Raw genomic sequence first — 12,548 nt, forward strand, 5'->3', positions numbered from 1 at the left:
AAGATTATTTATCTGAAAGCTTTTTTTATATAAATTTGAGAAAGGCAGTTTCGACATTTATATCGAGGTACAGTTCAAAAATACAAAAAAAAAAAGATTTTGATGTTATATTCAGCCAAAAATAAATAAAAGCAATCCCTGCGATTTTAAAGCAAAAACAAACTTTAGATGAAATGACCTTCGGCGAAACGACTTTCGGTGAAATGTACCAGACTTAAGTTTGGATGAGGACTACACCGAAAAAAAAAACTTTTCCGAAGACATCAAACCAATACACAAATATCTTCAAAGGATATCGATTGTTGAATTTGAATATGCCATTTTGGTATGGACAACTGCAAAATTTCAAATACAGTCATGCCCCGGTTTTGCACGCCTCGGTTTTGCACTGCCCCGGTTTTGATTCGTTCAGCTGCCTCGGTTAAGCACTGTCCAGTGCTTAACTGAAGCACAGAGCGTATGGGGTTTTGGCTATATGGGAGACATTGGCTTTCAAAATTTTATAGTGTTTTGGAATCGGGAAGATGTCAGCTATTCATTGATATTATTATTTCATGAAATTTTTCACAAAATACGTATTTTTTCTGTATTTTGAAAATACAATGTTTCTCGAAAAAAATACTCAAAATTATTGTTATTGCAATATGGCAGGGTGGCCACTAGATTTCGATTTTCAATTTCCCGTTTTTTTCCCGGTTTTCTCCCGATACCAGAAGAAATTTTCCGGAATGTTTTTAAACCAAATTTCAATGTTTTTCAGGCTAACGTTATTATTAACATAGAGCAATTCCAGCTCAAATCAGGAATTTTTCTGGAACTTTTGTACCAGACGCTCTCCGATTTCAATGAAACTTTATAGACATGTTATCCTAGGCCTATATAAGCCATTTTTGTGTATATGGAGCCAATAGTACTCGAAAATAACATTTGAGAAGGGCGTATGGTATTTAAATATTTTTGTATTTTGCAATTTAAAAATTACTGTATATCGAAGCCGTTGCGTCGTATCAAAAAGTGGTCAAAGACAAACTTGTAGGAAATTGGACGGGCTTTCTGAAAAAAATACACTCTAACAAAAATACACGCCACTTCTATGAGTTTTTTTGATTTTTAAGTCTAAAACATAAATTTAAAGGTGTTGTCACGATTTTTTTTCGTTCAAAATTTTTGAGGGAATAGCCTAAGATGTTACCAAAAGACTGACGAAAAATGCAGGATGGTATGTCTCTTCTAAAAAAATACAAAAATCATTTACTAAAACTGTTTTTTTGAAAAGTGGTTTAAACGTCTAAATTTTCAAAAACCCATAGTGAGAATCGATTCCCCAGACAATTTTACATAAAAGTCTCCATATTGACCATTGTCCTATGTCCAATCCTTGGGAAGATACAGCGGTTTTAAAAATAAAAATGATGAAAAAATAGGTTTTTTGGTGGTTTTTGGCAATTTCTATATGACAGACTTGGTTTTTCAGTCTCGTAAATATTTTTACCGGAAAGCTCGTCCAATTTCCCATAAGTTTGCCTTCGACAGCATTTCATTTGGATGTAAGGGCTTACAGATATAAGCTTAATTACATTGCTTATAACTGAAAACAGAATTTTTTTTTCGGTGTGGTAGAAACCAAGATAGTAAATTTGATTACGTAAATATAAAAACGATATAAATCAAAAAGCTGTCAAAGGCAAACTTATGGAAAATTGGACGAGCTTTCTGGTAAAAATATTTACGAGACTGAAAAACCAAGTCTGTCATATAGAAATTGCCAAAAACCACCAAAAAAACTATTTTTTCATCATTTTTATTTTTAAAATCGCTGTATCTTCCCAAGGATTGGACATAGGACAATGGTCAATATGGAGACTTTTATGTAAAATTGTCTGGGGAATCGATTCCCACTATGGGTTTTTGAAAATTTTGACGTTTAGACCACTTTTCAAAAAAACAGTTTTAGTAAATGATTTTTGTATTTTTTTAGAAGAGACATACCATCCTGCATTTTTTGTCAGTCTTTTTGTAACATCTTAGACTATTTCCTCAAAAATTTTGAACGAAAAAAAATCGTGACAACACCTTTAAATTTAAGTTTGATACTTAAAAATCAAAAAACTCATAGAAGTGGCGTGTATTTTTGTTTCAGTGTATTTTTTTCAGAAAGCTCGTCCAATTTCCTACAAGTTTGTCTTTGACCACTTTTTGATACGACGCAATGGCTTCGAGATACAGTAATTTTTAAATTGCAAAATACAAAAATATTTAAATACCATACGCCCTTCTCAAATAATATTTTCGAGTACTATTGGCTCCATATACAGTATGTAAAAAAAGTATTTACACCCCTTGGGCACTATGCACATTTTGTGATGAAACATGTAAAAAATTTAAAGTTTGACAGGAACCTAGTACTACGTTTTGTTCAGAAACTCGTGCCAAACATTTTGCTTCAAAAAGCTCATGAAAAGATGATTTCTATAAAAGTTATATAACAAATACTATTACGAAAATAAAAAGGTGCAAAAAGTTTGTACACCTTTCGAAAAATTTACATAAATAATGTTATTTGTTGACAAATCACCATAAATCCAGTCTCCCAACTCCAAATAGGCATCCTTGACTGATTAAAAAAATAATTTGGATTGAATATAAAGTTTACTAACTACTTAGTATAAAAGTTTATATAACTCTGGAAATTCTATATAAAACTTATCTAAACTTAATTTTGCAAACTTTTAATTCAACTAAATGTCAATATATTACCATAGAATTGCAAAATAAACATTTGGGAGTGGGTATAACACCGTTTTGGGGGTCTTTGTATCGCTAGAATAGATTTTTCGTTGGAATTTCGTAACAACCCGGAATTACGTCGTCGGAAAATCCGCCGGCATCCGAACCGGTCCACAATTCACAAGTCAACCTATGTGGAATCGGAAAGGGCATAAAATTTCCGATCTTTGATACCCAAACATCTAGGTTTTCTTTAAAACCTACGTTTTTAAATACCTGGGCAAAAAGTAAGTTTGATCCACGAGAACAAAAATTACGAAATTCCATACATTTTTGACAGGTTGCTCAAACGAAACCATAACAACGTTTTTGCTTAGGTATTTAAAAACGTGGGTTTTATAGAAAACCTGGATGTATGGGTATCAAAAGATCGGAAATTTTATGCCCTTTCTGATGCCACATAGGTTGACTTGTGAATTGTGGACCGGTTCAGATGCCGGCGGATTTTCCGACGACGTAATTCCGGGTTGGTACGAAATTCCAACGAAAAATCTATTCTATCGATACAAATACCCCCCAAAACGGTGTTATACTTACTCCAAAATGTTTATTTAGCAATTCTATGGTAATATATTGACATTTAGTTGAATTAGAAGATTTCAAAATTAAGTTAAGATAAGTTTTATATAGAATTTCCAGAGTTATATAAACTTTTATACTAAGTAGTTAGTAAACTTTATATTCAATCCAAATTATTTTTTTAATCAGTCAAGGATGCCTATTTGGAGTTGGGAGACTGGATTTATGGTGATTTGTCAACAAATAACATTATTTATGTAAATTTTTCGAAAGGTGTACAAACTTTTTTTGCACCTTTTTTATTTTCGTAATAGTATTTGTTATATAACTTTTTATAGAAATCATCTCTTCATGAGCTTTTTGTAGCAAAATGTCTGGCATGAGTTTCTGAACAAAACGTAGTACTAGGTTTCTGTCAACATTAAATTGTTTAGATGTTTCATCACAATATGTACATAGTGCCCAAGGGGTGTAAATACTTTTTTTACATACTGTACACAAAAATGGCTTATATAGGCCTAGGATAACATGTCTAAAAAGTTTCATTGAAAACGGAGAGGGTCGGGTACAAAAGTACCAGAAAAATTCTTGATTTGAGCTGGAATTGCTCCATACTTTTTTAACGCATAAATTTGTTTCAAAGTTTGAATTTCTAAAGAATTCCTTTCAAATGTCTTGAGAACAAAGAAAGTAAGTTGTAAACGAAGCTGTTTTTATCTGTTTCCAATCCAAACCTCTAATTTCCTTAATGATTGGGATTTTTCATCATCATGCTCTGTAGATTTTACAAACTCAAAATACAAAAAAAGTTTTTATTTTTTAGAATAACATGAATTATTATTAGAAAGCAGAAAATGGAATTTACAAGAAAAGATTTGCAAAAATACATTGATATCAACATTTATATAAATGCTCATAAATTTTCTTTGAAAAAAGTTTTTGTGAATTCAAGAAGAAAGATTCTTCCTAGAATTATCAATTCCTGTTAATAAATTATTATTTTTTGGCTTATATTATGTGAGTACTTTTTTTTAAGTCTTTTCGCTTCATTAGTCCAAACAAAAATGTATGCACTTTGGCAGCAGTGCAGGAAAAGTGCTATACAAATGTAAAAAAATCAGTACCTTGAGACTTTTTTTTATCGATTTATTATCTTTGGTAAATTCATACATACATTGATGGGAAAAAAATAAAATTTGGAATTTTTCGAAAATAATTTTTACTGAAAAAAAAGTTCTATAAAACCTAAAAAACACAAAATGTTAAAAATCGTATAAAAATGACCTTTCTGCGATTCTTTCAACAACACATAAGGCTGATACAAATTTTATTTATAGTTTTTGTACCCCCCTTGAAAGTTGAAGTTGAAAATATTTTTTTTTTAAACATCAAAATGGAAATTTGAGTGCATTCAGCTGAAATCTGTTTACAGTGCATTCTTTTGCGTTTAGAATCATTTTTAAGCATGTTTGGGTTGATTTAATACCCTAGTAACATTTTAGGTTTTAAGTAGGCCATAAAAGCCTATTTAGGTCATACGAGGGTTGTCAGAACCATGATAAAACCAGTAAGTTTAAAAATGTTACTAGGGTAGTCTCTTGAATTTTTGAAAATGGTCGATCTTTAGTATCTTAAAAAGTTTTTTTTTTCTTTGACATTTTTGTTTTCCTCAAATCTTACATTTTTTGAAGACTAATGATTGCCAAATAACTGAACTAGTGTAAAATGCATTTTAAAAACTTTTTGTATTCAAATGTTGAGACTATTGCTTTTTTATATTTTTTATTTATTTTTTGAACGGATGTGAAAATTTTCAATTGATGCTTGATTAAGACCTGAATTTTAAAGCATTTAAAATGTCGTTAAAAATGTGTTTCAATGCTAAATTAAATATTGTTGAAAATTTTTTTTTTACTTGTACTGGATAGGCCAAACAACGTCGTTTCTTTAAATCAGTTTTCTTAGTAAAGCTTCAAAATAAAATGTATTTCTTTATTTCTTTTAAACTATCTACTTAAAATGTCAATAAATTCAGAGATATTCCTTTTGTAAACCAAATTTTCATTGACTTTTTCATTTCTACATACATATCCCATATTATTATTTTTAAATGTAAATTTCTGATGACGGACGAATTGTTTTTGAAACAGAGATTTTTTAAACTGCTCAAAATATACATTCAAAAGATTTTCAAGAACTGTTTTGTTTTTAGATTTACTTACTTTACTTACTTTACTTTTATTGGCGCTACACCATTAGCTTGGCCTGCTGCACGATTCTCCGCCAACAAGCTCGGTCCATGGCTGCATTTCTCCAATTTCGCGGCGCACCCACACTTTCTAAATCGCTCTCCACTTGGTCCACCCACCTCGCACGTTGCACCCCCCTACGTCTTGTTCCTACCGGCTCCGACACAAACACCAACTTCGCAGGATTGATCTTCTGGTTCCGTTGGCTCAAGTGGTCGGCTCGTTCCGGCATCCTTGCAACATGACCAGCCCACACTAGATTTAAACATTCTATTTAATAGTACTTTTCAGAAGTTGTAGCTGTTTTCAATAAAGAATAATTCTATTTTATCTCTAAAAAAAGAATGGTTGAGAAAATTCTTAACTGCTTTAATTTTTGAATATTTTTGATCCATGCTTTTGTTGCTGAAATACAGGCCACGAAAAATATTTAAAAGAGTGTATTTTGTGTGACTATTTGAAAGAAAAATCTTGATCTTTAAATTTAAAAAAATCCTGATTTGAATTTTATGCAAAACTAATATTTTAGCAAAGAAAGGTCGAATTGAGAATATCCAAATTTTAAAACATAAGCTCCTTGTAGATAAAAGGAAAACGCTAGTGGTTGGTACCAGCAATGGTTGCCGACAGCTATAAAGTCAACTTCGTTCAAACATAAGATATTTTTACTAACATTTCGAATGTTTTGAATACCTATATGGTAGTTGGCACAATTTGTAAATTTGAAACAAATATTCGTAGAAAAAAAACAACAAACTCAAAAACGGAGCACTTTACTTCAAATTCTTAAAATTGCTTAACGAATGCAAATTATAGGTTTATCATTTAAATATTTTTTAATTCACCCGTAACTCACTGCACCCTAAATATGGTTGTTAGTTTATTGCTTCAAATCAATTTGATATTTTTTGTCTGTTAAATATTTAGTTTGGGACATATGTCCACCATTACGGGGTTGTCTTCCGGATCACCTGAAACCGCTCGTGGTACTCCCAGGGTAACATGTACATTTAAAAATATCATAGGATACAAAAGAAAAATCATCCATAACCAAGAAGCATTCTATACACAATCTATTACACAAATTCAAACATAGTTTTCGCGAAGTCTTCATTTTGAATAACAGGAATAATATTCTATTTGAGAAAAGAACATATTGAGTACATTAAAGAGGCTTTTGTCAATTTTTATATAAACTAAAAATATTTTCCCGGTTTCTCAGTCGAATTCCCGAGTTTTTCCCGGTTTTCTCCCGGTTGATAAAAATCCCGGTTTTTTCCCGGTTTTCCCGGTTTTTTCCCGAGGTGGCCACCCTGCAATATGGGTATCAAATTACTGGAAATTTTTCATACATTTCGAATGTAAAATATTTTTTTTTAAACACTAAAAATTTTCACAAAATTACGTATTTTCGAAAAAAAATACTCAAAATTTCAGTTTTTACAATATGGGTATCAAACGATTGGGATTTTTTTTTTATACATTTCGAATGTAATAACAACATGTTTTGAAAACACTCAAAATTTCCACAAAACCACGTTTTTTTTAAATACTCAAAATTTCAGTTTTTACAATATGGGTATCAAACGATCAGGACTATTTCATACATTTCGAATGTAATAACAACTTTTTTTTAAATACTCAAAATTTTCACAAAATTTCCAAATTTCAGTTTTTTACAATATGAATTTTTTCATACATTTTAAAGGTTATAACAATAGTTTTTGAAAATGCTCAAAATTCTCACAAAACTACGTATTTTTGAAAAAATACTCAAAATTTCCATTTTAACAATATGGGTATCAAATGATCGCGATTTTTGATACATTTCGAATAAAATAACAATATTTTTTGAAAATACAATTGACTATTTTTTTTCAAAAATACGTAGCATAGTGAAAATTTGGAGTATTTTCTCAAATTTGCAATATAACTTTTGAAATGTGTAAAAAAATCCCGATCACTTGGAACATTATTGTAAAAACTGTAATTTTGAGTATTTCTCGAAAATACGTAGTTTTGTGAAAATTTTGAGTATTTCCAAAAAATGTTGTTATTATATTCGAAATGTATGAAAAAATCCTGATCGTTTTATACCCATATTGTTAAAACTAAAATTTTGAGTATTTTTTCAAAAATATGTTGTTTTATGGAAAAAATTACTATTTAAAAAAAATGTTATTATTATATTCGAAATGTATAAAAAATATCCCAGTCGTTTGATACCTATATTGTAAAAACTGAAATTGTGAATTTTTTTTCGAAAATACGTAGTTTTATAAAAAAAATTGAGCATTTTAAAAAAAAAATATTTAACATTCGAAATGCATGAACAAAAATCTGATCATTTGATACCCATATTGCAATTAAAATATACTTTTTTGGTTTCTTTAAGAAAAAAATACAGGAAAAATACGTATTTTTGTGAAAATTTACATGAAATTATAATTTTTATGGATAGCTGACGACACGAATGCAATTGCAACGCTAAAGTGTCTTTAATAAAACTAATAATAATAATAATAATAATGGATAGCTGACATCATCCCGATTCCAAAACACTCATTTTTTTTTATTTTTGCATGATTTTTCATACGATTTTAGCCAATGTCTCCCATATATAGCCAAAATCCCATAAGCTCTGTGCTTCAATTATGCACGCCTCGGTTTTGCATTCCCCATATGCGGTGCTAAACCGAGGCACGACTGTAGATTAAAAAATACAATAAAAAAATGAAATGGGTTGATTACATAGAGAACTGTTTTAAAACAAAATATAATGTTTATTTTAAAGGTCTGGTACAATATGTTGTTAAGTTTGCGTGATATTTGAAAATCATTGTTTGTAAAAATTATAGAAAAGTACAATAAAAACACCTTAATCATTCTAGCTCTTAAAACTAAAATCTTAAATAATGCGAAGCATTTTTGCAACATTTATAAATTTTACACAAACGACGCAAAATGATGTAAGATTATGCAGTACATAAGTGAGATTTGTTTAAAATACTCAGATTTTCACAAAATAGCGTAGTTTTTGTAAATATAATAAAATACGTACATAAAATAAGAAATTTAGCTTGGATTGGTGTTTTCAATGGGGTTGCAAACATTTTCACAAAATACTTTATTTTTCAATACATACAATTTTCAAAATATATAATATGAGTATTGAACGAAGTTTTCGAAAAAAAAAATTCAGTACATGCAATAAAGATATCAAACGACGCATTTAGTTGTGTGGGTTCAATATTAGAGTTTTAAATGTAAAATACTTAAATTATGGCAAAATATCCCATTTTTTTAAACATAAATTTAAAATGATTAAAAAAATGCGAGTACTTTTTAAAATCATCGGCGGCAATTGCCGACAAAATTTCTGTATTTTGATTACGATAACAATATCGTAAACACCGGATGATAAAATTATCGATGTCAATAACCTTATCTTTTGGTGATAGAATCGACTTTCAAATCAGATCATGTTCGATTTAAAATTATTTTCAGCAACGTTCAGTAATTGATGGAAATTTTAAAACATTCAATACCAAATTTTTTTTTAAATTTTCGATGGTTTTTTGAAAAAAAAAATCAGATTTGCTTCAAAAAATCCCTTATAATTGAGTATTATAAAAATTTGCAACCAATTTTAAATTTGTAAAATTATTCAAAGCAACTAAAAAACAAAATGTCTAAAAGACAAAAAGTCGAATACAAAATAAAAGTTCGAAAGGACCAAAGTGGGCCAAATATCTTTTTTTTTGTATTTTTTGTATTCTTCCAAATTTTTTAATTTTTGGTTGACAAACATCTAAAACATTTCAGGATTCATTTTTATTTTTCTATATTTGTTTGAGAAACATTCTGAGAGTTAGTTGCATCAAATTTCTCTTCGATGTCATGGGAAATAAATTTGGACAAAATGCTATCAATTCTAATTATGAAGATCAATATATTGATGATTATATCTTCCAGGACCACCCTACCCCCAAAACTCGATTTGCACAAACTCACACAAATAGTAGTCACTGTCACTAGAAACAGGACCTGCTGCATCTACCCTCTCTTCCCCTCCTCCTCACCCCCTTGCGGGTACAAATATGATTTCCTCCATTTCCACCAAAAGGCAGGCCCTCCTAACCTCTCTCTTGGTTGGTGGGACATTGCGTCAGACAATTGAAAATTGTGGCTGACATTTGAATGTGTGTGTGTGTATTACCCCTCTCCCCCATCGTAACACTTTCCCAATGCAATCACATGTTACACCGACCGCCACCACAAGAGTTGACATTTCCCGGGGCAAAAGGTTGCCCCTTCCCCTGTTTCTACATTTGATTGAACTGTGAAAAAATATATATTTTACCCTGCGTTTAGAATTAATTGACATTTTTGAAATCGATTCCAAAAAACGCTTCACTTTCGTCAAAAAATGATATATTTGTAAACTTACAATTTTAATTATTGCCAGAAAATTCGACGAAACTCAATTCTACCGATTGGAGCGTGTTCAGAGAGTCCTAATCTATCATACCTTAACAAAACTGAAGCGTTTACAGACATCTGCTTAAAATGTGTCAAAACTGTGTTTTTGGAAAAGTAACTTTTGTTTAACTAAAATTACAATTTTTACTGTATCAAAAAATCCCAACAAAAAGGCAGTTGCAGTTTCGCAGGTATTTAGTTGAATAACCATGCAACCGACAGAAATATGAGCATTCGTGGGGGGGTGGAAATCAATAGTTGGCTCTCAGCTGGAAATAGATTGCCCCCCCTCACCTCCCCCCTTTACACTACCTTGTAGGGGGTGGATTCCGTGTGCCACCTGTGCGAATCGATAAGCGAACAACTTTTACCTCCTTCCTCCTCCCACGTGCAGCACTACAACTCTCACGCTGCACTTCTGAAGTTAATGTACCGCGAAATGTGGTTTTGTGCAAAACTCTCACTGTGGTTCAATGTGTGTGAGTGTGTGTAGTGTATCGATATCAATAGGTTGTGGTTTGTTAAAAAGTTATAGTTATACTAAGGATCATTAGACTTGAATGTTTATTCAATTTAATTTTCAGTTTTAATTAAAAAAACAAACTAAATTTAAAAATTAAAATTAAAAATCAATTTGAAAAAAATAACTCCCACTTCTGATTGTCTGTGATTGTTACACTGTAAATGATGGTAATGAAACGCGATGTATCGAATTTTGTGGAAAACTGGGAACTCCATCCCCCCCTTTGTTGATGGGATTGTTAGGAGAGCAAACTAACTGTGCCGAGTTGAACCGGCGGGGGGCCATTTTCAGCTGGAAATTGAATTTGTCATGCGTGATTTTGTGCAAGTGGTTTCGGTGCAATTGTCATGTAGCATTATTTACCTGCTTATCAGAGATGTGACTCTTTTGTCGAGTTGCGTCGTTCAACTGGAATTGAAAAGTGGTGGAAGTTTTATTTGGTTATTTGTGATTTGTGGTGACAATTTTTAAGGCGATCTCAACATTTGTCGAATTATTGTTATTGAATCATCAGAAACATTCATATATTTCAATTGGACTGATTTAAGTTGAATAGATAAAAACCTTAAAAAATTACAATGACAACTATTTAAGCTAATTTCTAATTTCAGTTCAAATACATTTTACACTTCTTTATTATTCAACTCAATGCAGTTTAAAATGCTACATAATTTTCTTTTTTTGAAATACTTCAGAATTTTCAAAGAATTAAATCGATTTCAAAAATAGATAATCAAATGCCATTTTGAATTTTAAAATTTATTTTATTTATTTTATATTTTAATTTATTCAATCTCTCATAAAATATTAAAATATTTTAAAGAAAAAAAGTTGAAATATGCCAGACATTTTTTTACTATTTCACTCGACCCCTTTTTCTCAATCTCAATATGATAAAATTTTAACAAGCCTTATAAATTATGTTAATCTTTCTTTTAAATCTTAGTTTTGCCTTATTTTTCTGGAATCAAATTTTATTTTTCTTGAACACTTTTTAGACCGATATTTGCAATTGTTTTTTTTTTATTCTAATTAAACCAAAAATTAATCTTTTTTAAAGTTACATTTATGTAGCCAAATTAAGAACCAATTGACCATCAAAACTTAGAAAATGGAGAACAAATGCATAACATAATTTTCTCAACATTCCAAAGAAATTTAATGAAAAACTGATTATATGTATAGACGCAAATTCACAAACTTTTTCTAAATGAATTCTGTCTTTTAAATTGGTTGAATTCCCTTTATCTGAAAATTTTGAATACAGCAATTCCCCACGTGCTCAATTTTTTTCTGGGGGTACCCTGGCCGAAATAATTAGACCCATATTATTTTGGTGGTCCAAAAATGGCAATTTTCGTCGATTTCTGCAAAATAAAACCTTTTTACAAAAATCACAGCTCCCCGCCTTTTCAACTGTTTTTAGCTGTCTTAAACACTAATTTAAGGTGATAAGATGGCCTTTCTAAGAAAAATACACAGTAAAAAATTATGAAAATTTGGAAGGTGTAATTTTGGAAGGTTACCTTTTTGATGATTTAATTTGACCTCAATTCAGACTGAAAAAAATACATTACATCAGAAAAGTGGTAAAATTACACACTTTCAGAATTGTTTCTAATCTAATCTAATCTAATCTAATCGAACACAAGCGCAGCCAGTCCGAAGAAAGCATCCTGGAAAAACTTGTGGTAAGATTACGCCTCAAGTCCTTTCTTGTCAATATTAATGATTACAGTACATCCGAGTTACCCCGAAAATGTATAGCAAAAATTAAAGCGGCCAGGCCTACTGCGTTGCATTAACCGCAGAGACAGATTCTGTGAACGGATCACATTTCACAGAATCATCAGGGGAGGAAGGATGCGTGGACATACCGTACCAAACGCTCCGAATCAGTTGTGATGTGGTGTGTAAGTGTAAATTTGGCAGATAATAATATTTAGTGGCGTGGGTAGGGGAGGGCGAGGAAATGAGGATAGGAGAAA

At 30.8% G+C, this 12,548-nt stretch overlaps 1 protein-coding gene across 1 annotated transcript in view; it reads left to right on the forward strand.

Annotated features, from left to right (window-relative positions):
- The window catches only part of LOC6051581 (neuronal acetylcholine receptor subunit alpha-7), a 388,913-nt gene that overhangs the window by 169,725 nt on the left and 206,640 nt on the right, over positions 1-12,548 (forward strand). The window lies entirely within an intron of this gene.

The sequence above is a fragment of the Culex quinquefasciatus genome, chromosome 1, assembly GCF_015732765.1.
Source record: "Culex quinquefasciatus strain JHB chromosome 1, VPISU_Cqui_1.0_pri_paternal, whole genome shotgun sequence".
Classification (NCBI taxonomy): Eukaryota; Metazoa; Arthropoda; class Insecta; order Diptera; family Culicidae; genus Culex; species Culex quinquefasciatus.